Consider the following 25,936-nt stretch of genomic DNA (forward strand, 5'->3'; position numbering starts at 1 on the left):
AGCTTCACATTCCATTTTACCAGTGGAATGATAAAAAGTAACCACATGTTATTTTAATTTTAATAATAAATAATATATAATGAAGTTAGATTAAAAGTTTCTTTTAAATAGCCAAGTGGAAACACATGTTCCCTACCATTCTGAATTGACATTTTTTAAAAGCCTCTGTAAACATTTTTAAGGCATGTGTCTATTTAATTGCTTTTGTTAATACCACTTGTGTTCTTTTCTAGAAAGATGACCTTACAGTAAGCAAACGGGTATGTCTTTATGTGTGTCCTAGGTAATCCTCCAAATTGACAAGTTTAAAATGGTTGGAGTATGCTCTTTACAAAAAAATGTTGAATGTACAATTAAAAAGAACAGGAAACCTCCCACAACCTCTGGGTCATTCAGATTTGGAGTCAGATAACACCCTGTCCTTGTCAATTCCACGTCATCAACACCTATCAGAAGGATAATGCTGAGTAGTCTTTGACGGCAAAGTGAAGCAGGAATCCTAGACAAGTCACCCTGAAGATGAACATGGGGGCTGGTGTTATATTACCCCAGCCAGACAACCAATGGAGCAGGAAGTGGACTGAACAGGATTGCCTCTCTACGGAAAATATTGTGCATGTGTACATTGGTAGGGCTTCCCAGGAGGCTCAGTGGCAAAGAACCCACCTGCCAACACAGGAGACATAAAAGACCTGAGTTTGATCCCTGGGTCGGGAAGATCCCCTGGAGAAGGGAATGATAACCCACTCCGGTATTCTTGCCCAGAAAATTCCATGGACAGAGGAAACTGGCAGGTTACAGTCCATGGGGTCACAAAGAACTGGACACAACTGAGGCAACTTAGCATGTACGTGTACATTCATGTGTGTCTGTGTATGCGAGAAAACATTTCAGAGTGAGAAGAGTTGCTTACTGCTAAGAGAAAACAGCAATTGTGGATAAGGTAAGAGGTTCTTCCTATTAAAAAAATATGAGGTCAGATGTTACTAAAAAGGATATACAAGCCTCTAGTTCCAAAATTCTTTGATTCTATAGGGTAGAAAGTGAATGTTCCATCAGAAAACTAAGATCCAAAAATACTAAGGGTGAAGCTCACCTCTTCTGACAGGTTATCCTTTGATGGAAACCACTTGCCAGAATATTAAACTTCCTGTTTCCTGTCTCCCTCAAAAGACTTTTCCACAAGCACCCTAGGGGCACAGCCTGTGTTTAATTCATCTCTGTGATCCCACATGGTACCTGAAATTCACAGTGGAAAACCAAAACTGCAGAAATATAGGGTAGAAAATTTCATAGGAAAATTTAAGGTTTATTTTAAAATAATGCTTACATAATAATAAATAAAAAGTTTAATCAAACTCCTTAGTACCTAGATGTTACATGAAAAAATACCTCAATTAAAATGCTTCTTTTCTAGTAAGTACCATGCCAAACCTTCCAATGTACAAGACAAAGGGAATGTTTATTGTGTGATTTTATTGTTTCGATTGTTTATTATTTTTCCTTCCCTTGAAGGAACCAAGCAGCAACTCCTGCCCCATCACTCAGATTCTTAGAACATAAAAACAATCATCAAAAACAAGCATAAATAACACTCACCATCTCATTAACCAGGAACATTAGACAAGAACAAAACAAAGATGTCTCCTCTCATCACCTCTATTCAACACTGTACTGTCACTTCTAGCCAAGGTAGCTGGGCAAGAAAAAGAAATAAAAGGAATCTCTGCTGGAAATAAGTAAAACTATCTCCATTTGGAATGGGGAGGGAGGAGGGAGGAGGGTTCAGGATGGGGAACACATGTATACCTGTGGCGGATTCATTTTGATATTTGGCAAAACTAATACAGTTATGTAAAGTTTAAAAATAAAATAAAATTAAAAAAAAAAATAAAGGAACTGAGTGCCAAAAAAAAAAAAAGGAACATTATTAAAAAATTTAGAGCAGATCTCTGTGCAGATATAAGAAAATAAATTATTATATGTTAGTTTAAAAAAAAAATAGATGATCTTGTATATAAAAATTCTAATGAATTCACTAAAAATCATTAGAGCCAATAAATAAGAAAAGCTTCAGCAAGGTTTCAGGATACACAATCAAACCATAAGAATCAACTGTATTTCTATGCAATAACAATAGAAAATCCAAAAATAAAACTGGGCCAGTTTCATTTACACTGCAGCAGAAAGAATAAAATTCTCAGTAATAAATTTAACAAAAGAAGTGCAATACTTGAACACTGAAAATTAACAACATCATTGAAAGAAATAAAAGAAGACCTAAATAACTGGAAAAACATCCTATGTTCATGATAAGAAGACAATATTGTTAAAATGCATTAATCCCCAAATTCACCTCCAGATTCAATGTAATCAATATCAAAATCCCCACTGTATTTAATACCAAAATTAACAAAATAATCCTAAATTTGTATAGCAATATAAGGTCTAGAATAGCCAAAGGCATCTTGGGGGAAAAAAAGAACAAAGTTAGAAGTTTGACAAAGTTCTAACAAAGTTAGAATTCTTATATTTTCAGAATTCAAAACTACTACAAAACAAGAACAATCAAGACTGTGTGTCAGTGACATAAGGATAGATATAGAGATCAACGGAGTAGAATTAGAACATGGAAGTAATTGCATATATTTATGATCAAATGATTTTTTATAAGAGTGCTATGAAAATCAATGGGGGAAACAATACACAAATGGTGTATTGTCCACAAATGGTGCTGGGACAACTGGACAATTACATGCAAAAAGAACAAATTTGGATCCCTAACTCACACCATATACAAAAATTACCTCAAAATAGATCTTTTTGTATACAGTGTGAGTTAGGGATCCAAATTTATTCTTTTGCATGTAAGTATCCAGTTGTCCCAGCACCATTTGTGTACAAGAGTATTCTTTCCTCCAATGATTGTCATCAGTTCAGTTCAGTTGCTCAGGTGTGTCTGACTCTGCGACACCATGGACTGCAGCACGCCAGGCTTCCCTATCCATCACCAATTCCCAGAGCCTACTCAAACTCATGTCCATCCAGTCAGTGAAGCCATCCAACCACCTCATCCTCTGTTGTCCCCTTCTCCTCCCACCTTCAATCTTTCCCAGCATCAGGGTCTTTTCCAATGAGTCGGTTCTTCACATCGTGGCCAAAGTACTGGAGTTTCAGCTTCAGCATCAGTCTTTCCAATGACTACTCAGGACTGATTTCCTTTAAGATTGACAGGTTGGATCTCCTTGCAGTCCAAGGGACTCTCAAGAATCTTCTCCAACACCACAGTTCAAAAGCATCAGTTCTTCAATGCTCAGTTTTCTTTGTAGTCCAACTCTCACAACCATACATGACTACTGGAAAAACCATAGCTTTGACTGGATGGACCTTTGTTGGCAAAGTAATGTCTCTGCTTTTCAATATGCTGTCTAGGTTGGCCATAGCTTTTCTTCCAAGGAGCAAGCATCTTTTAATTTAATGGCTGCAGTCACCATCTGAATAGAACTCTACAAAAAATTAGTTGATCATAAATATATACAATTGCAACACAAGAGATGACTCTAAACATGGACATCACCAGATGGTCAATATCAAAGTCAGATTGACTATGTTATTTTCACCCAAAGACAAGGAAGCTCTACCTAGTCAGTAAAAACAAGACTTGGAGCTGACTGTGGCTCAGGTTATGCGCTCCTTATTGAAAAATTCAAGCTTAAATTGAAGAAAGTAGGGAAAACCACTAGGCCTTTCAGGTATGACCTAAATCAAATCCCTTATGATTATACAGTGGAAGTGATGAATAGATTCAAGCAAGGGATTAGATCTGGTAGACAAAGTACCTGAAGAACTATGGACAGAGGTTCATAATACGTATAGGAGTCAGTGACCAAAATCATCCCAAACAAAAAGAAATGCAAGAAGCCAATGTTGTTGTCTGAGGAGGCTTCACAAATAGCTGAGAAGAGAAGAGACCCAAAAGGCAAGGGAGAAAGGGAAAAATATGCCCAACTGAATGCAGAGTTCCAGAGAACAGCAAGTAGATATAAGAAGGCTTTCTTCAATGTACATGCAAAGAAATAGAGGAAAACGATAGAATCAGAACGACTAGAGATCTTTTCAGAAAATTGGAGATATCAAGGGGATATTTCATGCAAGGATGGGCGCGACAAAGGACAGAAATGGTAACAGAAGCAGAAGAGATTAAGTAAAAGTGGCAAGAATACACAGAAAAACTATATAAGAAAGGTCGTAATGATCCGATAACCATGATGGTGCGGTCACTCACCTAGAGCCAGACATCTTGGAGTGTGAAGTCTAATGGACCTTAGGACACATTGCTACAAACAAAGCTAATGGAAGGGATGGAATTCCAGCTTAATTATTCCAGCTGAGCTATTCAAATCCTAAAAGACAATGCTGTTAAAGTGCTGCACTCAATATGCTAGCAAATTTGAAAAACTCAGCAGTGGCCACAGGACTGGAAAAGGTCAGGTTTTCATTCCAATCTCAAAGGAGGGCAATGCCAAAGAATGTTCAAGTTACTGTACAAGTGTGCTCATTTCACATGCTAGTAAAGTAATGCTCAAAATTATTCAAGTCAGGATTCAGCAGTACATGAATCAAGAGCTTTCAAATGTATAGGCTGTGTTTCAAATAGGCAGGAGAACCAGAGATCAAATTGCCAAGATTCACTGGATCATGTAGAAAGCAAGGGAATTCCAGAAAAACATCTACCTTGGCTTCATTGACTACACTAAAGCTTTTGACTGTGTGGATCACAACAAACTGTGGAAAGTTCACAAAGAGATGGGAATACCAGACCACCTTACCTGTCTCCTGAGAAACCTGTATATGCTGATCAAGAAGCAACAGTAAGAACTACACATGAAACAATGGACTCTTTCAAAATTGGGAAAGGAGTACAACAAGGCTGTATTTTGTCAACCTGATTATTTAACTTATATACAGAGTCTATCAAGTGAAATCCCAGGCAGGATGAATCACAAGCTGGAATCAAGGCTGTCAGGAGAAATATCATCAATCTCAGATATGCAGATAAGCACAATAATAGTAGAAAGTGAAGAGGAAATAAAGAGCCTCTTGATGAAGGTGAAAGAGGAGAGTAAAAAAGCTGGCTTATAACTCAACATTTAAAAAACTAAGATCATGGCATCTGGTCCCATCACTTCATGGCAAATAGAAGGGGAAACAGTGGAAGCAGTGACAGATTTTATTTTCTTGGGCTCCCAAATCACAGCAGATGGTGACTGCAGTCATAAAATTAAAGACACTTGCTCCGTGGAAGAAAAGCTATGACAAATCTAGACAGTGCATTAAAAAGCAGAGACATCAATTTGCCGACAAAGGTCTGTCTAGTCAAAGGTATGGTTTTTCCAATAGTCATGTACAGATGTGAAAGCTGGATCATAATGGAGGGTAAGCACCAAAGAATTAATGCTTTTCAACTGTGGTGTTGGAGAAGACTCTTGAGAGTCCCTTGGCCTGCAAGAAGATCAAACTAAATCAATCCTAAAGGAAATCAAACCTGAATATTCATTGGAAGCACTGATGCTGAAGTTCTAAAATCTTTGCCACCTGATGCAAGGAGCCAGCTCATTAGAAAAGACCCTGATGCTGAGAAAATTGAAGGCAAAAGGAGAAGGGGGCAACAGAAGATGGGATGGTTAGATAGCGTCACCAACTTAAGGGACATGAATTTGAGCAAACTCTGGGATATAGTGGAGGACAGAAGAGGCTGATGGGCAACAGTCCATGGGGTCACAAAGAGTCAGACACAACTTAGTGACTGAACAACAACAGATCAAATATCTAAATGGAAGAGCTAAAATTATAAAACAAATAGAAGTAAACTTTTGTGACTTCAGATTAGGCAGTGGTTTCTTAGATATGACAATAAAAGCACAATGGAAAACAAAAACAGGATGTTATAAAAATTAAAACTTTTGTGTTTCAAAGTATATTAGCAAGGAAATGAAAAGATAACCTACAGAAGGAGAGAAAATATTTGTAAATCATACATCTGATGAGGGTATGGTATCCAGAATATGTAAAGACCTCTCTCAACTCTAAAATAAAAAGACAAATAGCCCAAATAAAATTGGCAAAGTTATTTTAATAGACATTTCTTCAAAGAAGATAAATGGCCAATAAGCACATAAAAGACACTCAACATAGTTAGCAGAAAAAAATGCAAATTGAAACCAGAAAGAGATACTACTTCACATGCATTAAGATGGCTATAAGCAAAAACATGGACAATAAAAAGTGTAGAGGAGGATGTAAAGAAGTTGGAACCATCACACATTGCTGGTGGGAATGCAAAATGACAGCTGCTTTGGATACAGTCTGGCAGTTCCTCAAATAGTCAAATATAGGCTTAACCACATAATCCAGCAGTTCTACTCCTAGGCATATATCCAACAGAAATGAAAACATGTCCACACAAAAATCTGTACATGGATGTTCATAGAAGCATTATTTACAATAGTAAAAAAAAAAAAAAGAAAGAAAGAAAGAAAACAACTCAAATCTCCATCAAGATGAATGAATACACAAAATACGGTCTATCCATGCAATAGAATATTTTTCAGTCATAAAAGGAATGAGGTACTGGTTTATGAACCTTAAATCTTGAAAACATTATGCTAAGAAAGTTACACACAAAAGGCTGCATATTTGTTGTTCTGTCGCTCAGTGGTGTCCGACTCTGTGACCCCTTGGACTGCAGCATGCCAGGTTTCCCTGTCCTTCATCTCCTGGAGTTTGCTCAAATTCATGTCCATTGAGTCAGTGATGCCATCCAACCATCTCCTCCTCGGTAGTCCCCTTCTCCTCCCGCCTTCAATTTTTCCCAGCATCAGGGTCTTTTCAAATGAGTCAGCTCTTCACATCAGGTGACCAAACTATCATAGCTTCAGCATCAGTCAATATTCAGGACTGGTTTCCTTGAGGATTGACTGATTTGATCTCTTTGCCATCCAAGGGACTCTCAAGAGTCTTCTCCAACACCACAGTTCAAAAGCATCAATTCTTCAGTGCTCGGCCATATTTATGGTCCGACTCTCACATCCATACATGACTATTGAAAAAACCATAGCTTTGACTAGACAGACCTTTGTTGGTAAAGTAATCTCTCTGCTATTTAATGTTGTCTAGGTTGGTCATAGCTTTTCTTCCAAGGAGCAAGCATTGTCTAATTTCATGGCTGCAGTCACCATCTGCAGTGATTTTGAACCCCAAGAAAATAAAGTCTGTCACTGTTTCCATTGTTTCCCCATCTATTTGCCATGAAGTAATGGGAACAGATGCCATGATTTTAGTTTTCTGAATGTTGAGTTGGATGATTCCATTTATATGAAATGTCCAGAATGTGTAAATCCATATGCTAGAGAGTAGATCAGAGATTTCCAGGGGCTGAGGGATGGAGGGAATGGGGAGTGATTGTTAATAGGTATGAGATGTCTTTGTGGAGTCATAGAAACATACTGCAATTAGACAGTGATGATGGCTGCACAACTCTGTTCATGTATCAAAAACCACTGAAATGTATATATTTTAAAAGGGTGGATTTTATGGCACATGTATTTATCTCAATTTACAATTAACAGTAATAACAGTGAGATATTTTCACATATTTTCATGCTGGTGAGAATGTTCACTGGCAGAATTTCTTAGAAGAGGGGTCTGGAAAAGAGTATCAGAATTTACCTGATAAATTCTAAGAATTTATCCTCCATAAATAATTATGAAGTCACAACTTTAGCTCTAAGGATTATCTGTAATGTTGTTTACAGTGGCAAATTATTGTAAATACCCTGAAGGCACAACAGAGATTTTGTTAAGCCAACTATGGCACATTCATTCAGTTTAAGGAGTCACCTGTGAAAATGATATTTACTGATATACTGTTAATTGAAAAAAAGAGGGATACAAAATGCAATATGAAGTCTGATCATATTTTTGTTTTTTTAAACTATGTAGCTGCTGCTGCTGTTGTTTAGTCACCAAGTCATGTCCAACTCTTCGCAAATCCATGGACTGCAGCATTCCAGGATATCCTGTCCTTCACTATCTCCTTGAGTTTACTCAAACTCATGTCCATTGAGTCAGCGATGTCATCCAAACATCTCATCCTCTATCGTCCTCCTCTGCCTTCAATCTTTCCCAGCATCAGGGTCTTTTCCAATGAGTCAGCTCTTTGCATCAGGTGGCCAAAGTACTGGAGCTTCAGCATCAATCCTTCGAGTGAGTTTTCAGGGTTGATCTCCGTTAAGATCGACTAGTTTTATCTCCTTGCAGTCCAAAGGACTCTCAAGAGCCTTTTCCAGCACCATAATTCAAAGGCATCAACTCTTCAGCACTCTGCCTTCTTTACAGTCCAATTCTCACATCCGTACTGACTACTGGAAAGACCATAGCCTTGACTATATGGACCTTTGTCAGCAAAGCGATGCCTTTGCTTTGTAACACACTCTCTAGGCTTGTCACAGCCTTCCTGGCAAGAAGCATCGTCTTCTCATTCCATGGCTGCAATCACCGTCTACAGTGATTTTAGAGGGCAAGAAGAAGAAATCTGTCACTGCGTCCACCTTCCCCCCTTCTATTAGACATGAAGTGATGGGGCTGGATGCCATGATCTTCGTTTTTTTAATATTTGAGTTTTAAGCCAGCTTTTTCCACTCTCCTCCTTCACCCTCATCAACAGGTTCTTTAGTTTCTCTTCACTTTCTCCCATTAGAGTGGTATCATCTGCATATCTGAGGTTGTTGCTATTTCTCCCTGCAATCTTGATTCCAGCTTTTAAACTATATATGTATGTATTCATGCCTCCATATTATAGAAATAATAGAACTAAGCAGCCCAAACTATAACCACTAGCCCATGTGCATATTTAAATTCTTAAGATTAACAAAAATTAAGAATCCAGATCCTCAGTTATACTGGCCACATCAGGTGCTCAGTAAGCACATGGCAACAGTGGCTACTGTACCGGACAGCACGCAACATTTCCTTCACAGCAGACAGTTCCACTGAAATGAGCTGATACAGAAGAATACACACCAAGAGGCCTTGTAGACGCTTTTAAATTTCTTTGTGCTTATTTTCCACTTTTCTGGTAATAAATGAAAATGTTTAGATGAAAGAATACTGTTGTTATTATTATTATTTTAAGATTCAAAGTAAACTGACAGGGAGAAGGGATCTGAAGAAACCCTCACTGGGAGCAGGGATCGCCCACCACAGATGGAGCAAGTCCTTCTGATCTGGGCAGCAAAGGGCGGGCCCTCCCCTGCCGAGACAACACCTCTGCACCACAGGGCGGGGCAGCTTCGCAGATGGATGTGGTGTGATGGATGGGTACTCGAGTGTTGAGAATGGCTATTTCTGCTAATTTTGTCCAGATGTAGAGTTGCTTTCTGGGGAAGAAGATGTGCAACTTCCTCATGTGGCCATAGCCAGAATCCTGTCTCCTGACAGAAATTCTGAAAAATCATCACCTTGGAACTGCAAGAGGCTTAGGGAAGATGCACTCTCAAAGTTTAGGTGATTAGCTCATGCTTTATGGACAACAACATGGAAATACATATCTAAAGCCTGAAGAATATTGCAGCCCTTTAAGCAACTGTGTGATTTCTTGAAAATATCCTATGGAAATAATTGTGGATATGCTCAGAGGTTTACCTACAAGAACATACATGACAGAGTTGTTTATGAGAACAGAAGGCTAAATTCAAGCTAAAAGTACGAGATGTGGCCTTGTGGTAGAGTATTACACCAGCTGTTAAAAATAATACTGTGCCGGAGTATTTAATGACATGGAAGCTGTTTACAAAGGTTACATTTTTTAAAGCTTTAATACAGTGTACGAGGGATCATTTCATTTTTTAAGGAAAAAATACATACATACATATGCTTGGGCTTCACTGGTAGTTCAATCGGTAAAGAATCTGCCTGCAGTGCAGGAGACCCAGGTTCAATCCCTGGGTCAGGAAGATCCCCTGGAGAAGGGAATGGCAACCACTCCAATATGAAAATCCTATAGACAGAGGAGCCTTGAGGAGCCAGTCCATGGGATGGCAAGAGTTGGACACGACTTAGCAATGAAACCACCGCCAAGAGGTATCAGTTCATTTTTTGAGGAAAAAATACAGACACACATAGGCTTGGAAAAAATGAAAAAGATTAAAACAATGTCGGCTACTATGTGGCAGGAAAATATCTGATGAGGGAGGTGAATCTGTTATTTTCCACATTTTCTATAATGAACATGTATGACTGAGGTAATAAGGAAAAAAAGTTACTGTTTTTAAAAAGATGAAATCATATGATTTAATAAAGGAAATTTTTGTCCTTAGAACTTGAAATAAAATTATCATGATAGTTGAGTATTTTCACATTTAACTCTAGGCCTCCTGACTGCCAAGGCACAGAGAGAAATGAAGACTTACATAAGTCTCCACTGCTTGACTTATCAGTTCTTTCCAGGATATAAACTACCATCTTGGCACTGGATTCTAGGAGAAATATATGATGTACATATATGTTCTAGTGACTCCTGTAGTTGCTTAAGAACTGAAGTTCTCACTGCTCACTAAGGGACAAATATCACACACATAGCCAGCCCCTGTTTTTTCATAATGTACTCCCATCCCTATTTATCTACCATAGCAAAATAGTCTCAAGATGAATGAAATGTTTTCAGTAAGGCATCAATGATGAATATCCAGCTTTTAGGCAGTCTGCTGATGGTGTCACTTTCACAAGAATACTCAGAAGACTGTCTCACGGATGCAGTGGATCACAGACTGGTACATGTGATGTACTTTAAGAATGTACGTTTCTTAATAATAATATATTTAAGAGCCCTCTGAGAAGAGAAAGTAGAAAAAATTAGGTCAGTGGCCATGGATGCTTGCTTCAAAAGCTGATGGAAGCCACAGAGAGACAGAACTGAACTACCAGGCCTGAGGTGGCCCTGGAAAGATGACCACAACTAGAAGTCCCTCCACACGACATCTGTCAACGTCAGTGTCCCTGAGGATTCAGACACTGGGGACGAGGGTGAGGAAGTTGAGCCTGTTACCTTCTGTTGATGTCTATCCTTCGTACAGAAACCATGTAAATTAGATTTCCCTCTGTATCTTACCTACAGTTTCTCCCAGATTCTACAGATCCAAGTCACCCCATGAGAAAGCTAAGGTGTTATAGAACTTGGGAGACTATTAATATAGTGTTCTTCTTCCTCCAAATCCTCCCCACCCCCAAATACTGTCCATTCAATATGCCTGATGCTTACCTTCAAGGTCAAAATCAAGACTTTCCTGACCAGTGCTGTGATCTTTCTTTCACCTGTGACCTCTAAGAGAGCATAATCCTACACAGCTCACTGACACACATCCTGCATGGCATGTGCCCCTGGTCAGGCTGTAGGCTGTGACATATTGGGCATTTCACCCAGGACCTGCTACAGTGTCTCATGCATGAGTACCGAGGTGACAAGTTCATCTAATTCCCACTTTGTCCACCGCCCCCTTGGTAAGTTAGAGATAAAATTGGTAGCATAATTGTGAGCAAAGCAATCATGCTAAAGGCCAAAATTTCTTGACTGGGAACGCAGTTTTCTAAGAATAATTCAACAAACAAAATTTTGTGTGCTGTGCACTATGGAGGAAAAGGAGGAAATAATCTTCTTGATATCTAAGGAGTTCACAGTCTCTTGGAAATTAAAGACCCATATGTAGAATAACATGTAATTAACATGGAAAAAGTAAGAGCTTTGGATAAGCTCCTAAGAAGAACCATCAACAATGTTCCTCAAGAGATGACTTCAATTTACATCCCACTGAATTTGGGCCAGGGGAGTGAAATGCTATCTACGGAAAAACAAGGGACCTTCTCTACTCTGAACTGATCTGCCATTTGCAGGGCCCTGGCCTCTGAACGAGACCATTCATTTGCAGAAGACACCACACGCTGAAGTCCACCTAGTGTGGGACTCTGGCCAGGGCAGTGAGGAAGCTGAACACAGCTGAAAGAACCAGTACAGCACCAGGCACATGAAAACGCGTGGGGAGCCAGAAGAGTGGTCATGAACGTTTTGAAAGCTTGTCTAATGGAAGATGGGCTCAGTAAGCATTTCTCATCCTACAAGAAACAGCCCATAGTGGGGTCATGAGGTCAATTTAGAGGTAGAACACTTGCAGTAAGTGCTGTTTCATAAAATGCTTGTCATAAGCGTGAGTGTGTGTGTGCACACATGCATGTGCACGGGTCACACAAATGGATTTCTTAACAGTTTGCAAAGTCTGAATTAGACAAATATGAGAAAAACACATTTAAAGAAGGAAAACACCTCAAACAAGTGAAACTGCCTCAGAAGGGGGTTTATTATTGTGAGTGGCAGACAGCTTCCAGCCTCTAAAAGACTCCAAGCAGCGCCAAAGCCATAGATTGTCAAGGAGGATATTCACATTGGTGGAAAGTTAAATGTGAAGAATTCTAAGTATCTGCCCCATGTATGAGACTGTCAAGTCTAGGCCACAGGCCCTTAATTACCACTGAAGGAACAATTAGAAGGGAAACAACTCCATGAAGTCACAGAGGTGAAATTTCATTTGGTCATTTATACTGGAACAGTACCTCTGTGAACGGAAACATTGTAAGTGATACTTGGACCGAGGGCTCTCAACCTAGGTGTACATCAGAATCATCTGGGGAACTTGTAAAAGACACCCATGCTTGGATCCCAGCATATCTCAACTCAAACACTGGGGCCCAAGATTTGGATTTTGTTTCACGTTCCCCAGGTACGAGTTGCAAACCACTGATTTATATGTGTAAAATGTAAAAATGGCATTTTATAAAGCACAGAGGGAAGGAAAACAGCACCAGGATTGTACCTGAAGATCATAAAAAGAAGTGAATGGAAAACATCAAGTCAAGGGTTTGGATTCTGCTCCAAGTACAGAAAGCTGAAAAGAGCATTACTCCCATGTTTGCAAATAAAACAGATAAACTGCAAGTTCATGACTCTTTTGAGTCTATTAGACAGCTGAGGTCACAGGGGAACAAACTAGCCCAGAATCTGAGAACCAGGCACCTGAAGAAAAAGATAAGGTAAGCACTTGCTTACCCGAGGCAGATGCACCTGGACACAAGTAACAAATACCAATGGAACCTACTGAGGGAGTTGAAAGAGCATAGACAGGGACCACTCTGAGGTGCAGGGCACAAGGAAGACCCAAGGCTCACGCTGAAACAGTGAGACAAGTCCTGCAGCAAACCAGCCCCCACTCTAAACTCAAGGTGTCACTAGAGGAAACTAAAGTCTGTGGGGCATTGAGAAGTACACCCACAACAAATTGCAAATCCAGTCAACTCCCAAGCAGACTGATTAACTCCCCACACTAAAGCCTAGTGGAAAGAGAGAGGCATTCCCATTTCCAAGCATGAAAACTATCTCAGTCTCTAACGTCCTACACAAGATGTCCATGTCTTGACAAAACATTACAGAGCATACAAAAAGAAAAAACAACACTGCCAAGAGACACAGCCATTAACAGAACTAGACTCAGATACAACACAGATGGGGAAGTTATCAGACACACCAAATTTAAAATAACCATAATCAATGGTCAAAGATTCTAGTGGAAAAGAGGGTAGACAACATGAAAGGTCAAATGTATAATTTTAACATAGAAACTATAAGAAATAATCAAATGAAAATGCTTGAAATGCTAAACACAGTAAGAGAAATGAAGAATGCTCTCAACAGTAGAAACAAGACAAAGTGTCCAATAGCTGTGGACTAATACCAAAAGTCCTAATGTAGGTGTAGTCAAAATTTCAGAAGGAGAAAGAAGAAGAAATATTTGAAGAAATAATTGCTGAGAATTTTCTAAAATTAATGACAGATACAAAACCACAGAAACAAGCCCCTCAAAAACACCATGGAGGAAAAATACCAAGCATGTGCATGCATGTGCACACACACACACACAGGCATACCGTATTAAAGCAGCTGACAACTGAGAACAAAGTCTCAAATGCGGTGGGGGAGAATGAAACCTTATATACAAAGGAACAAAGGTAAGAATTACAGAAGACACCTTGTCAGAAGGTATGCAGGTAAGAAAATGAAGCAACATCTTCGACGTGCTGAAAGGTATAAAAAGTGTCAACCCAGAATTCTTTACCTAGGGAAAAAATCTTTCCAAAATGAACAAGAAATAACTGCAATAGGCCAACAGAAATTGAGAGAATTCATTGCCAAGAGACCTACACTACAATAAATACTGAGGGTTTATAGGCAGAAGGAGTATGATGTCAGACAGAGACTTAGATCTATTTAAAGTGCTAGAAATAGAATAAACAAAAGTCAGATACAATTCTTCTTTATTTTTAATTGCTATAAAAGGTAACTGAATGTTTTAAGCAAGAGTCAGAAAACTACAACCTGCAAACCAAATTCAGCCCAAACTCTATTTTAGGGATTCCCTGGTGACTCAGAGATAACAAATCCACCTACCAATGCCAGAGACACAGGAGATGTAGATTTGATCCCTGGGCTGGGAAGAGCCCCTGGAAAAGGAAATGGCAACCAAAGTCTGTTTTAGTATGACCTATGAGCAAAGAATGCTTTTATGTTTTTTTTTTTAATATAAATCTATTTATTTTAATTGGAGGCTAATTACTTAACAACATTGTATTGGTTTTGCCATACATCAACATGAATCCACCACCCGTGTACACATGTTCCCCAGCCTGAACACCCCCTCCCACCTCCCTCCCCATACCATCCCTCTGGGTCATCCCAGTGCACCAGCCCCGAACATCCTGTATCATGCATCGAACCTGGACTGGCGATTCATTTCACATATGATATTATACATGTTTCAATGCCATTCTCCCAAATCATCCCACCCTAGCCCTCTCCCAAAGAGTCCAAAAGACTGTTCTATACATCTGTGTCTCTTTTGCTTTCTCACATACAGGGTTATCATTACCATCTTTCTAAATTCCATATATATGCATTAGTATACTGTATTGGCGTTTTTCTTTCTGGCTTACTTCACTCTGTATAATAGGCTCCAGTTTCATCCACCTCATTAGAACTGATTCAAATGTATTCTTTTTAATGGCTGAGTAATACTCCATTGTGTATATGTACCACAGCTTTCTTATCCATTCATCTGCTGATGGGCATCTAGGTTGCTTCCATGTCCTGGCTATTATAAACAGTGCTGCGATGAACATTGGGGTACACGTGTCTCTTTCAATTCTGGTTTCCTCGGTGTGTATGCCCAGCAGTGGGATTGCTGGGTCACTTGGCAGTTCTATTTCCAGTTTTTTAAGGAATCTCCACACTGTTCTCCATAGTGGCTGTACTAGTTTGCATTCCCACCAACAGTGTAAGAGGGTTCCCTTTTCTCCACACCCTCTCCAGCATTTATTGCTTGTAGACTTTTGGATCGCAGCCATTCTGACTGGCATGAAATGGTACCTCATTGTGGTTTTGATTTGCATTTCTCTGATAATGAGTGATGTTGAGCATCTTTTCATGTGTTTGTTAGCCATCTGTATGTCTTCTTTGGAGAAATGTCTATTTAGTTCTTCGGCCCATTTTTTGATTGGGTCATTTATTTTTCTGGAATTACACTGCAGGAGTTGCTTGTATATTTTTGAGATGAATTGTTTGTCAGTTGCTTCATTTGCTATTATTTTCTCCCATTCTGAAGGCTGTCTTTTCACCTTGCTTATAGTTTCCTTTGTTGTGCAGAAGCTTTTAAGTTTAATTAGGTCCCATTTGTTTATTTTTGCTTTTATTTCCAATATTCTGGGAGGTGGGTCATAGAGGATTCTGCTGTGAATTATGTCGGAGAGTGTTTTGCCTATGTTCTCCTCTAGGAGTTTTATAGTTTCTGGTCTTATGTTTAGATCTTTAATCCATTTTTGAGTTTATTTTTGTGTATGGTGTTAGAAAGTGTTCTAGTTTCATTCTTTTACAAGTGGTTGACCAGATTTCCCAGCACCCCTTGTTAAAGAGATTGTCTTTTCTCCATTGTATATTCTTGCCTCCTTTGTCAAAGATAAGATGTCCATGCTAAGTCGCTTCAGTCATGTCCGACTCTGTGTGACCCCATAGACGGCAGCCCACCAGGCTCCCCTGTCCCTGGGATTCTCCAGGAAAGAACACTGGAGTGGGTTGCCATTTCCTTCTTCAAAGGTGTCCATAGGTGCGTGGATTTATCTCTGGGTTTTCCAAAAGTCTACAAGCAATAAATGCTGGAGAGGGTGTGGAGAAAAGGGAACCCTCTTACACTGTTGGTGGGAATGCAAACTAGTACAGCCACTATGGAGAACAGTGTGGAGATTCCTTAAAAAACTGGAAATAGAACTGCCAAGTGACCCAGCAATCCCACTGCTGGGCATACACACCGAGGAAACCAGAATTGAAAGAGACATGTGTACCCCAATGTTCATCACAGCACTGTTTATAATAGCCAGGACATGGAAGCAACCTAGATGTCCATCAGCAGATGAATGGATAAGAAAGCTGTGGTACATATACACAATGGAGTATTACTCGGCCATTAAAAAGAATACATTTGAATCAGTTCTAATGAGGTGGATGAAACTGGAGCCCATTATACAGAGTGAAGTAAGCCAGAAAGAAAAACACCAATACAGTATACTAATGCATATATATGGAATTTAGAAAGATGGTAATGATAACCCTGTATGCGAGAAAGCAAAAGAGACACAGATGTATAGAACAGTCTTTGGACTCTGTGGGAGAGGGAGGGGGGTATGATTTGGGAGAATGGCATTGAAACATGTATAATATCATATGTGAAATGAATCGCCAGTCCAGGTTCGATGCATGATACAGGATGCTCGGGGCTGGTGCACTGGGATGACCCAGAGGGATGGTATGGGGAGGGAGGTGGGAGGGGGTGTTCAGGCTGGGGAACATGTGTACACGGGTGGTGGATTCATGTTGATGTATGGCAAAACCAATACAATATTGTTAAGTAATTAGCCTCCAATTAAAATAAATAAATTTATATTAAAAAATAAAAAGCACTGCACATTTTAAATTAATTAATTAATTAAAACACACATTATCAAAATTGTGGAATGCCGCTAAAGCAGTAGTTAAAGGGAAATTTATAGCACTAAATGCGTATATTAAAACAGAGGAAAAGTCTCAGATCAGTAATAAGAGCTTACCCCTTAAGAAAACAGGAGTGTAATTTAAACCCAAAGCAAGGTGAAGGAAGGAAATAAACTAGAACACAAACCAATAAAATTGAAAACAAAATTTCCTTCAATTAAAAATAAATTAGCTTGGAGGAAAAAAGCAAACAGAAAAAGATACAAAATCAATGAAATAAAAGTCTGGATCTTTGAAAGATCAATAAAGTTGATAAACTTCTAGAGAGACTAAGAAAATTATTGAAGACACAAATTACCAGTATCAGAAATGAAACGGGGAACATCACTACTGGACCCCAAAGACATTAAGTGGATAATAGAGGAATACCACAAACAATTCTATATCTATATATTTGACAATTTAGGTGAAGAAGACCAATTCCTTGGAAAATAAAAACTATTGAAATTTATCAAGAAAAACTGGGTAGCCAGAATTGTCCTATATCTACTAAAGAAGTTAAATTTGTAGTTTACAAACCTTCTACCAGAGAAAATTCTAGGCCAAGATGGTTTCACTAACGAATTCTATCAAACGGTGAAGGAAGAAATAATAGCAGTCCTACAGAGTCTCTTCCAAAAATACATCACAATCAAGTAGGATTTATCCTAGGAACACAAAGCTGTTTCAACAGTTGAAAAGCAATCAGTGTAACTCAATGCAGATGGTTATTGCAGCCATGAAATTAAAAGATGCTTACTCCTTGGAAGCAAAGTTATGACCAACCTGGACAGCATATTCAAAAGCAGAGACATTACTTTGTCAACAAAGGTCCATCTAGTCAAGGCTATGGTTTTTCCAGTGGTCATGTATGGATGTGAGAGTTGGACTGTGAAGAAGGCTGAACACTGAAGAATTGGTGCTTTTGAATTGTGGTGTTGGAGAAGACTCTTGAGAGTCCCTTGGACTGCAAGGAGATCCAACCAGTCTATCCGAAGAGAGATCAGTCCTGGATGTTCATTGGAAGGACTGATGCTGAAGCTGAAGCTCCAATATTTTGGCCACCTCATGCGAAGAGTTGACTCATTGCAGAAGAGCCTGATGCTGGGAGGGATTGGGGGCAGGAGGAGGAGGAGATAACAGAGGATGAGTTGGCTGGATGGCATCACCGACTCAATGGACATGAGTTTGGGTAAACTCCAGAAGTTGGTGATGGACAGGGAGGCCTGGCGTGTTGCGATTCATGGGGTCACAAAGAGTCAGACACGACCGAGCAACTGAGCTGAACTGAACTCACCACAGTGAATATGAATAAATCACATGATCCTGTCAACAGATGAGAAAAAATGTATTCAACAAAATTCAAAATCCATCCATAATAAAAACTCAGTAAACTAGAATAAAGGGAAATTCCTTAACCTCAGGTGGAAAACTCAGCTAACACCATATTTCATCATGAAAGATTATTTCACCCTTATTATAAGAAACAAAACAAGGATATTCTCTCTCATCACTCCTATTCAACATTCAACTAGAATTCTTAACCTGTTGATTAAGAAAAAGAAATAAAAGGCAACCAGACTGGAAAGGAAGAAATAAAGGTGTATTTATTCACAGATGATATGACTGCATATGTAAAAAATCCCAAAGAATTTACAAATAAACCTCCTACAACAATAACTGACTTTAGCACAGTAACAGAATACAATGTCAACATACAAAAATCTATTGTATTTCTGGATATGAGCAACAAAAACAATATCAGAAGTGAAACACTTAAGTATAAATCTTACAAAACATGTGGAAGATCTATATCCTGAAAACTACTGAATGCTGATAGAAAAATAAAAACAGAAATAAAGAGATAGGCCATACTGTGTTCATTAACTGGAACTAAAGATGTCAGTTCCTCCTAAATGAATCTATAGATACAATGCAATCCCACTCAAAATCCCAGCAGGGTTTCTTGTAGATCTCTACAACTTACATGAAAAGGCAAAGGAACCAGGAGAGCCGTAATGAGTTTCAAAAGGAATAAAATCGGAGGACTTATACTACCTGCTTTCAAAATTTATTATAAAGTCACAGTACCAAGACAGTGCAGTGGTGGTTAAAGCAGGCATTAAGATCAATGGAATAAAACTGGCAATCCAAAAATAAACCTTTGATTATAACCTTACTGATTATCAACAAAATATCAAGACAACTCAATAGGGAAAAAATAGCCTTTTCAACAAATTGTGCTGAAAGAACTAGAATTCCACTTGCTATGAAAAAAATTGCTTGACTCAGTTTACATGTTACACAAAAATTAACCCGAAATGAATCCTAAATCTAAATGTAAAACACAGAACTGTGAAGAAAATGTAGTAGAAAACTTTCAGAAGAAAAGACTGATAAACTGGTTTACCAAAGCTTAAAAACTTTTGCCCTAAGAAAGACACTGCTATGGGAATAAAAAGATCGGCACAGGCTGAGAGAATTTCTCTGAAAATCATTTCTGACACAAGATATATATCCAGATTATGTAGTATTAGTCACTCAGTCATGTCTGACTCTTTGTGACCCAATGGACTGTAGCCATCAGGCTCCTCTGTCCATTGACTTCTCCAGGCAAGAATATTGGAGTGGGTTGCCATTTCCTTCTCCAGGGGATCTTCCTGACCCAGGGATTGAACTCAGGTCTCCCACATTGCAGGCAGTTTCTTTACCATCTGAGCCACTAGGGAAGCGCAGATTATGTAAAGAACTCTCAAAACTCAATAAGAAAACAAACAACCCAATAAAAATAGATATGCAAAATTACCTTTGCATAACACTTCTATTTTATAAATTTTTATTTGAATTTGTATATTTTTCCCAGCTGGTAATCAGACCAAACTCAACTTCTCACTAATTTTTTATACTATATTGCTTTGATTTTGGAATTAAGCTTTTGATCTCTGTTAACCTTTGGGCACTTTAAACTGGCCTATAAAAATAAAACTATTAATTTTCTTTGAACTCAGAAGATAATTTGCATGTACAACTTTAATAAAGAGACTATTTTTTCCTATCAAATAAAACTGGCTCTTTTCACACACACCCAAATGAGTTATAACTGTGGGACATCGAAACTTTACACTGTCACCTTTTAAACAATGAACCCTGAGTATGAATCATTTTTAATCACCCTACTTCTTTCTTCCCCTGCTACCAAATCTAAACAATTATGGAACACCATGATGAAAGAAATGACCCTTATTTTCCCTTTGCTCATATTTCTTCACTTATTTTGTCACCTGGCACCATGTTTTGTAAGTCATTAAAAATCACGTTTTGGGCATAATGTGAGGTATAGCAAACAAAGAGATTCTGCATGAAGGAAATTCTTTCAGATCAAGTTATTCAATACATAATCCTCTTCCTCCACGTGAAGGTCTTTTTTCCCCAACACCATACCTGCGCAAGCCATATTTCTCTGCTGGAAACCAGAAAGATACTAAACCTTGATGATTTCCAGCACTGTGCACAGCTTGTTTCAACACTACTGCAGTCCTCTCTTAACGTATTTTTCATTATAGGACTTCTCATCACCTGACACAGGAGACAAAACAAATATATCTCATTCCAGTCAAGTGTGAGCTCCATGAGAACACAGACTTTGTCCTTCTCATATACATTTTTTTCATCCCCAGAGCAGTGTCTGCCATACAGTGGGTGTTCAATAAATATGTGTGAATGAATTGACTGCCCAAGGCATCTCTCTACTTCATCCCCTCACACTCTTTCAGGGATCCTGGGCAGGACTGCTGATGGAAACAACAAAATATGCTGCCTGCCACTCCCTCCTTTCTTCCAGGATTAGTGACTAGATCTTTCTGCCAAGTTCTATGCTAAGTAGATACTGAGGATGAAGGATCATGAGAAGTAGCACCCTCGTGGCCCAATCAAACGCCAAATGCCCACCGTGTCCACCATGTCAAATGGAAACAAACAGCAGCTCACTTCAAACTTCAATGAAAACAGGCGAAATGCTCCAGAAGCAAGGACAGTAGAGGCTGGTTTCCTACTGAACAGAGTTATACAGTATCTACTCATTGGACTATCATCAGGAGAATCGTTCTCTAATCCAGGACCTACCGCTAACTGCATCTTCACCAAATGCCAGCTGTTAGTTTGAAGACAGGTAACAACACTGAAAAGTCATGACTGAGAGCAGATGTTCCCAATAAAGGATGAGGAGAGGGTGCCGGGGTGCTGGAGGGTGGGAGGCACAGCAGAACCAGCTGTGAGGCTTTCTCTAACTATACTTAGCCCCGCCCTAAACTCCTCCACCTAAACCCCCCACAGGTACCCCATCGAGTGAGCCGCCGTTGCTGTCACTATGAAAGTATGAAAGGTTCAAACGCTTCACCAGGTTCTAAGTATAAGTTCTTTGAGGGATGGGACCGAGATTTAGGCTTCTTAGTGATGCCCAGAGTGGTTCTCCTGTCTCTACCAGCAGCCTCCAACCTCAGCCCCTTCCCTCCCTCGGCCACACCCTAGACGTCTCCTATTGAGCTTTTCCTGTCTGCCCACAAGGCCATGTCTTTCATCATCTGTCACCACCTCTGGGAGACTCGGATGACTGCCTACCTAACAGCCTGACAGGCAGTTTCGCTTTCTGCCTAGCTAACAGAATTCTGATTTTCAGATATGGGCATGGATGCGCTCTGGGAAGGTGACCCTCCCCCAGCTCCAGAGCACAGCTTGGCCACGACAGTCACAGCAGCCCTTGCCTCCTTTTCCACTGATGGTTGAGCATGGACACATGACCATAGGGAACTTCTGAGAAATTATGACTTTTGTTGTCTAGATAATCACTGAAAAGCAAGCCCTCTCCCTCCCTTTTTGTTTTAGATGTTAGCATGTGAAGGCATGTTGGAGCTCCAGTCACCCTGTGGCAGGACAGAAACCTAGAGAATCTTCAAGAAGCCAACCCAAAACTGTGGCTCTTTTGAACTACCCACCTCTAGACTTCTTAAGCAAACAGTCACATAACCTAAACAATGTTACTTACAACAGAGAGTACCCACCACTTGGCCTGGGAAGTCCCTCCAACTTTCTTCCTAGAGCAGCTCTACTTATCTCCGATTCAGAGCTCAACTAGTTTCCTTGGGAAGGCTTTGGTTGTCCCCAGATAGTTAAACACAGACTCTGTTATCTGCACATCTGCCTCTCCAACTAAACTGTGAAATTCTCAAAAGCAAACATTTTCACCCTTGGCAGAGGCCCTGCCATACACTGGGCACTTACTAAATGCTGAGTGAATGAATGAACCAACAAGTAAACAGCAAAATAAGAAATCAAAGGATGAATATGCAGGACGCCTTCCATGCCTTGGATAAGCCTTGACAACTGACAGATGGAATACGGCACACAGGCTGTCTACATCCTACCAAAGACTTCCTTTAGGTGGTGGTGAGCAAAGGCTGAGACGGTACAATGATCAGGTCCTATTTTTATCTGCCTGGAAGTCAGACATCTCATTGGAAACTATCCTTGTCCAATCCCCGGAAGCTGGGGTGGAGCTGTCTATCACAGTGGCACCTGAGCAAAGTACCCACTCTTATGGTGAAAACCCACTCCCTGTCCACGGAAATGGCTTGGCCCAGTTTTAGTCTAGTATATCGATAAGATCTGCTGTTAGGATGGAGGAGATGGAAGAAGAGAAAGACATCCCCCCTACCCCTCCCACAAAGGAACAGATAAGTCTGAAGGTGCCAGTGCTTTTTATCATTCCATATGAAGAAGCAGTCAACATGGGTGGGTGGGGGGAAAGAGCTAAGATACATACGAGAGAGAGAAAAAGCCATGCCACCTTATGTGTGCCCGGGATCAAGCTATGCCTGCAGATGAAACCCTCAGCCTTTTCATTTATGTGACTCAATCAATTTCAATATGCTACTGCTGCTAAGTCGCTTCAGTTTTGTCTGACTCTTTGCAACCCCATGGACTGCAGCCCACCAGGCTCCTCCATCCATGAGATTTTCCAGGCAAGAGTACTGGAGTGGGGTGCCATCACCTTCTCCGCGATTTCAATATAGCATAAGGCAATTTTCAAGTGACTAAAACACAACCCAAAGAAAAGAATTCTGACAAATACAGTCAATAATGTTGAAAGCAAACTGTTACCATCTCTTCTACATTCAGGACCTGTGCGCTGTCACTTCTCAAAACCTGGCTTCTAGGATAGTGGTGGCAACTAAGATAGCCTGGAGGAGGCCTGCTGCTGCTGCTAAGTCGCTTCAGTCGTGTCTGACTCTGTGCGACCCCAGAGACGGCAGCCCACCAGGCTCCCCTGTCCCTGGGATTCTCCAGGCAAGAACACTGGAGTGGGTTGCCATTTCCTTTTCCAATGCATGAAAGTGAAAAGTGAAAGTGAAGTCGCTCAGTCGTGTCTGACTCTTCGCGACCCCATGGACTGCAGCCTACCAGGCTCCTCCGTTCATGGGATTTTCCAGGCAAGAGTACTGGAGTGGGGTGCCATTGCCTTCTCGGGGAACAAAACACACACCACCATCACCGCCTTTCCTCCTAAAGGAGGGTAATCTGAACCTCGTCTGTTTCTCTTCTGTTCAGAAATGAATTTGAACCTCTGGGAGGCACAAAGTGTTACATTAACTAGATACAGGGAAAAAAATGGAGAGAATTCTCATCAAGCAACCTACTATGGATTTTACAAATATCTTATAACTTAACTGTTGTGATGATTATAATACCCTTCTTACCTCTGAGCAAACAGAATCAGCGAAATAAAGTAACTTGCTCGAGGTCATACAGCTAGTAACTATAATTTAAATTCTATACTTTTTCCACTTTATCACTCTGATGGCCAGGGCCTGGGAGATGGAGCGCAACCCTCCGCCTTCACCCCAACACCGACAGCGCCCCAGGACACACAGACCTGGATGGACCCTGACAACCTCGGCCCCCTGCAGTTAGGGCAGCCTCGCATACCCAGTTTTCTGGAAGCCGCCGGTAGCTAACCCAGGTGTCTGTCGGATTCTCAACACCAGCGCCAGAAGTAAAGACCCGGGCAGAAGGAGCAGTGGCACCTGCGCGGGCCCGGGAAGCGCCGCAGAGAGAGAGGCGGGAGCTCGCCCTGGGCTCCCCCGCGGCCCGAACCCCCCGCCCAGCTCCGCGCTCTCCGCAGCAGCCGGCCCCCCTGCTCTCCCCACCAGCTCCCTGCAAACCCTGCCTCCGCGCCGCCTGGGCCGCTCAGAGACCCGTGCAGCCCGGATCATGTCCCCGCACCCACCCCAGCCCGGGTCCCGGGCAGATATTTGCAGCTGTTTGCTCCCAGGCAGCGACGCGACCCCGACCCCTCAGCTGTGCCGCGCCCCCGGCGCCCCCGCTCCCCAGCGGCGCCGGGCAGGGGCGCCCGCATTGCCCACCGCGGACGCGCGGCCCCGCAGGGACCAGGCTGGGGGGCCCGCCGCCCCCAGCGCGGTGCGCCCGTCCGGCTCACCTGCGCCGCCGCTCTCGCCGGGCCTCCGCGCGCCAGCCCGGCTCCCGGCTCTCAGATCCCAGTCTTAGCGCAGAGCGCGCTCGCTGCGGGCCGGCCTTGGTGTGGCCGCGCAGGGAGGGACGGGGCGGGGTGCGGCTCCTCCCCGCCCCGAGCCACCTGGGGCGCCCGGGAAGGGGCGGGGCAGGGCCGGGACAGGTGGGCCCCGCCCGCTGCCAGCAGCCCGGGACTCCTTCGAGATCCTCCGCGGGGTGGAAGGGGGGCCCGGGCGGCCGCGTAATAAGTGACACCTGGGACAGTGAGTGCTTGGGAGGGGCGGGGAGCCAGGACCCGGCTCACAGACCGTTTCCACACAGTCTGGCCCACTGGGGAAATGGATCACGGAGCGTGGGAGCCGGAACCCCCTGAACAGGAAAAGGAGAGGCCAGTCCTTCTCTTTGTGGGCTGTAGAAATCAAGAACCGAGAGCCTCCGGGTGAAATTGATGGGGCCAAGGGCAAGTTCAGAACTGGAAAGCTCAGAAAGGCCTTTTCTAACCGTTCTGCCCTCCCATCCACACTTCAAATGATCCTTTTAAAAATAATGACTTTAAACTATAAATAAGGTCATTCAGATAGTGATGTCCTCCCCACCTGGAGACTGTAAGCCCCAGGTGGGACGGACAGCAAACTCTCTTGTCCTTGATGAATCATTAGAGGTGAACAAACCAAGGGCAGAGCAGGTGCTCAGCTAAGGGCTGATGAATAACTGAGGCGTGACCAGCCTCTTACTGGTCCCCCCAGGCCAGACGCTCGAGCGTCCCCCCTCCCACTTTGTCAGAGAGCCCAGAGTCAAGCTGCCTGGCTTCCAGACCACCCATCCTCTCTGTACTGCTTACCTCCCTCCCAGTGCCAGTCGAGAAGCTGACTTGTGGGAGGTCTGCAAAGGTCTTAGGGGCACCTTTGGAAAATCTTTACCTCCTGAAGATGTTACAGGCAGAGGAACTCGGACATACAATGCTATCCTGCCAGCCCCACCCTGTTCAGGCACAGCCCAGAGTTTGGGCGGCTGACCTGACATCCCACAGCTGATAGCAGAGCTGAGTGGGAGGACCTGTGGATGGGAAGTCTTGACCTTCTGCAGAAATAGGGCTTGGGTTTGCTCTGAGTTCTCTAATCCATGGCCTCTCCCGGCTTCTCAAAGGTCAGGTGTGAACCTGAGCCATTTGTATTTACTGAGGCCCTGACAGTTTCAAAAACAAAGATGTGTTAGAATAGGATAGAAGGGGTGTGG

At 41.6% G+C, this 25,936-nt stretch overlaps 1 protein-coding gene across 10 annotated transcripts in view; it reads right to left on the reverse strand.

The window, feature by feature from the left end:
* The window catches only part of LYPD6B (LY6/PLAUR domain containing 6B), a 234,902-nt gene extending 210,068 nt beyond the window's left edge, over nucleotides 1-24,834 (reverse strand). For 7 of the 10 annotated variants that reach the window (XM_055572623.1, XM_055572624.1, XM_055572622.1 and 4 more), the window contains exon 1: nucleotides 24,669-24,821. The gene's annotated coding sequence lies outside the window, so the exon portion shown is untranslated. Of the gene's footprint in view, nucleotides 1-17,327; nucleotides 18,503-20,617; nucleotides 20,753-24,668 lie in introns of those variants that run through there. The other 3 variants (XR_008711921.1, XM_055572621.1, XR_008711922.1) reach the window with 3 other exon arrangements.
* Between the last annotated feature and the right edge of the window lie 1,102 nt (nucleotides 24,835-25,936).

The sequence above is a fragment of the Bubalus kerabau genome, chromosome 3 (assembly GCF_029407905.1).
Source record: "Bubalus kerabau isolate K-KA32 ecotype Philippines breed swamp buffalo chromosome 3, PCC_UOA_SB_1v2, whole genome shotgun sequence".
Classification (NCBI taxonomy): Eukaryota; Metazoa; Chordata; class Mammalia; order Artiodactyla; family Bovidae; genus Bubalus; species Bubalus kerabau.